This window comes from Primulina eburnea, chromosome 14 (assembly GCF_022965805.1).
Source record: "Primulina eburnea isolate SZY01 chromosome 14, ASM2296580v1, whole genome shotgun sequence".
Taxonomy (NCBI): domain Eukaryota; kingdom Viridiplantae; phylum Streptophyta; class Magnoliopsida; order Lamiales; family Gesneriaceae; genus Primulina; species Primulina eburnea.
In genome coordinates this window covers 25321688-25325893 of record NC_133114.1, presented here as the reverse complement: position 1 = coordinate 25325893, position 4206 = coordinate 25321688, and the positions used below count along the sequence as shown (strand labels likewise).

The 4206-nt window shown below is 31.0% G+C and overlaps 1 long non-coding RNA gene across 1 annotated transcript; it reads left to right on the top strand.

Moving 5' to 3' along the window:
- Positions 1-1320: 1320 nt before the first annotated feature.
- LOC140812932 (uncharacterized) lies at positions 1321-2397 on the top strand. The gene is made up of 2 exons (XR_012113793.1): positions 1321-1624; positions 2132-2397. It is a non-coding gene; the product is annotated as an uncharacterized lncRNA (long non-coding RNA).
- The last annotated feature ends 1809 nt before the right edge of the window (positions 2398-4206 follow it).

Here is a 4206-nt window from a genome sequence, read left to right as displayed (position 1 = left end):
TTGTGAGACAGTCTCACGAATCTTTAGACATGTTAACTCTACCCATATTCACAATCAAAATAAAAAGTAATGTTCTTAACATAAAAAATAATATTTTTTCATTAATGACTCAAATAAGAGATCTGTCTCACAAACTACGATATGTTATACCGTCTCACTCTCACACAAGTTTTTGTCTAAAAATAATATTCTTAGCATAAAAAAGTAATATTTTTTCATGAATGACCCAAATAAGAGACTCGTCTCATAAAATATATCTAGTAAAACCTTCCAACACAATTTTTTTCATTAAATAAAAATCATATTGCACACATATAATTATGAGATTCACTGGCATAAATAAAAGGTAAAATTACTAAAATACGTGAAACCTTCGATAAGATCCAGGCAAGGCGGCTAACGTGTGCAGAAGACTAGAGATGAGCGAGATCTCGAGAAAGAGGGGGCTGTTTTTTCTCGCATTTTTCTCTTCAATTTCTTCACTGTTTTTCCCAGGTTCGTTCCTCAGATCTTCACCGAGTTTTCCTTCTTGTTAATTTAAATTATCGATTGCTAAATCAGGATGATATGTATAATCTCTTGATGGAAATTGGAATTATATTTTATGAAAGTTTTTTTTTTCAATTTGTTTGGCTCTCGGGGGAGTCTGGTTGAATTGATTTAGGTCTTGTGGTTTCTGATGATTTTGCGATTGTACTCTGATTGTAATAATCTCTTGAATTCGGAGAACAAAGAGGATACGGTAATGCTGTCGCTCCGTTGTTATATTTTGTTTCTGAAAAAGCTATGTTACCCTTTTTCTGTGTGCTTTTCTTACAATGTGTCGGATTTGTAATATGTATCACTGTGTGAACTTATGAAACACATCATTTTGCTGCGATTTAGATTTGCCTCGATGCTTGCTTATTCAGTACGCATTCTGTTTTAGATGAAGTTATATCCTAAATTTAGCATTTCATGCTATCAATTTGGAATGACGTGACTTTTGTTTTTTGTTCTGCCGGGGCATTTTCTCAGTCTCATTAAAAAGATGAACTTTTTCATGCCCAATTGATTCCATCTTAGGTAATATACTTATCGCAGGCTATTCAGATGATTCAATAAGTCACAATAATGCAACAGCAACAGCAGATCATGCTCGTTCAGGTGGCGGCAAGGGATCCACGATAGCTATTATATGCTTACTGCTTGTGATAGTTGCAATTTTATCATTTTTCCTTTTCAAACTTTGGCAAAAGAAGAAGCGTGAAGAGCAGTATGCCCGTTTACTGAAGTTGTTCGAAGAGGATGATGAGCTCGAACTCGAGCTCGGTCTACGGGATTGAGCATACTTTTTTTGTGCATGGTTAATGTTTGTTGAGGTGATCTCCTTTTGATATTCTGCTGGTTCTGTTGCTAGTCTACTTCGTCCATTGCTGTGCTTTTTCTTTGTAGTTATAAAATTCACTCTGAGGTTTCCCATGTTCCCTCCCTTGAAGCCATTTAGCGGTTTCATTTGCATGTAATATGACCCTAGATATTCTATTTTGTCGGTGGCTTTCTGTAAGAATGACCCAAATCAATGATTCTACTGTTTTTGTTGCAGTAGGTATTGTCAATGGAGCTTCAAGCTTTCTAGCTTCGCGTGAGCTAGATTTCATGTTTTAATTTGGTCTTAATAAGTTGCCACTTGGCTAACCTAAATGTTGAGAGCAAAAGAGTATTCCCTTTTGCCTCAGGATTAAACAGTGAATACATTTTTACTTCTGAGCAGCCCCTTGAATTCGACTGCCTATTTTTCTGTTCTATTACATATTATTGTTACTTGTTATATGTTAATTTAATCTATTGATAAGCTACACTAGAATTTCTGCAACGATGTTTAGCCTGGGCAAAAGCCAAGTTTTTTAATGTCATTGAGGGGGTGGAGTTACTCTTTTATGTCAGTGCAGTAGGTGGGTGTATTGTGAACGAACATCCCGTGCTGATTTATTGGTAATAGTTACTAGTGGTGTGGCTTTGTAAGCTGTATTGGTATGTGAAGAAATTTTGGCGCTTCGCCCGATTCCTGTCGCATCTACATGGCGTTGGATTCGATTTCTTGTCAATCTTGAACTCTGATGAATATTTAACCTCGGCTGGCTTTTGTTAGGTGGTTTTGGAGTAGTTTGCACCGTCTTCTGAACCTCGTCTGAAGCTTTAAGACGGTATTGCTTACTGGAAATGTCTGAATCACGGCCTTCTGCAAACTTCATTAAGTATCCACAACACACGGAGAAAGACATTCTTCAATTGGAAGGTTTTAGCGTATGTATCAAGATTATTGTACCTAATCTGTGAGGTCTTGTTTTACGTTGGAGATTCAGACATGCATTCGTTTATTCTTTGTGTCTTAAATCAGATGTCATAAGTTTGGAATTTGCTATAGTTTCTTTTTCTTTGGGATAATTTTTTGAATTTCGAAATATAATATGTTTTTCCAAATATTTAAATCGTTTTATTTGTGTGTAATTAGAATAATAAATTAGTCATGTTAATCTTCAATAATTTGCATCATGTCTGCAATAGTTTATATATATATATAGGCTTTTAAGTATTATAAATATAAATTTAATAGTTGCTATATAAATCTATTGCAAGTCATTATTTATTTTTTTAAAACTTCCCATTTTTATCTGTGGAATGAAGAACTATCACAGTTAAGCTCGATAACTAAAAATATTAGTTAAGCTAATTAAATTTTTTTTATTGAGCACTTTAGTATTTTAAAGATAACACTTTGGATAAATAATACAATACTGAAACGTAGATGCATCAACATTTTACTTTAATATATAGGTAAAAACTTGTGTGAGACGGTCTCACGGGTCGTATTTTGTGAAACAGATCTTTTATTTTGGTTATCAATAAAAAATATTATTTTTTATGTTAAGAGTATTACTTTTTATTGTAAATATCGGTTGAGTTGATCCGTCACAGATAAAGATTAGACAAGAGACCTACTATAATATAAATATATAACACAACTTATCGAGAAAACACCATATCTGAAGTGGAACCACACAGATTGAGCAATTTTGGATAATTTGTTCACCGATTGATAAACACTTATTTTTGTGTATTAAATAGAATTTTATTCCACTTTCTCAAAAGAGATTTGATACTACTATCAGTGGTGAACAAAATTTTGGTTAAATTTATTATTTGTTTATAAGTTAAGATCTTTAAAATTTAAAATATATTATTTAATGTATTAAGATTTTAGGGGAAGTTATTGAAAAATCCTCGATCATAAAATTTCTTTGGCTTCACTCCCTACCCACAAAATTGTGGTACTATGTCATACAAAATGTGGTACACTTTATGTGGAAATGTGGTACACTTCATGTGGAAATGTGGTACTAAAAAAGTACCTAGGGACTGAACAAAAAAAAAAAAGGCGGCTGAAGACTGAACCCAAATTTCCCGAAGATTTTACAGTTTTCCAGAGTTGGCTCAATAGCTGAAATCCCTATTATTATATTAGTTTAGCTGTGGGTCTGACAGTTTGCAAAGTGTAAAAATTAGAAGTTATTATTATTTTTTGGGAACCTGTAAATACTGTAGAGTGAGTTGGGGTGAACTTAAATTTTAATCATTATAAAATTTGATTCAAACGTTAAATCTATACAATATTATTAAATAGGATAAATTTATAATAACTAATTTACGGTGTGATAGTCTATTTTAATAACTATATATAATAATAAAGTGTTAAAACTTTAAAACAAGTTTTATATAGCTCAGCGGATAAAATTTTTATTTTTAAATATCAAATTTTAGGTTCAATTTTTATTACGGTCTTTTTTCTTTTCTTTTTCTTATTTATTTTTTAAATCAAATTGTACTGTAGTGTATCACTATTTTTTATAATAACAGTTTGATTCTCATTTAAATATAAATCAAATTAATTATAAAAAAATATTATAATTAAATATTGATTATCATTTAAATATAATCAAATTAATTATAAAAAAATATCTTACAACCACGCACCGCATGCATCGATGAGTCACATTAGATTTGCATTAAACGTTAATTATTAATATAATATTTCGTACCAAATGATAAATATAATAATAGATAGATTTGATATATATATATATATATATATATATATATATATATATATATATATATATATATAGTTGGTACGTACGTACAATATAATGTACAGTTACGAAAGCA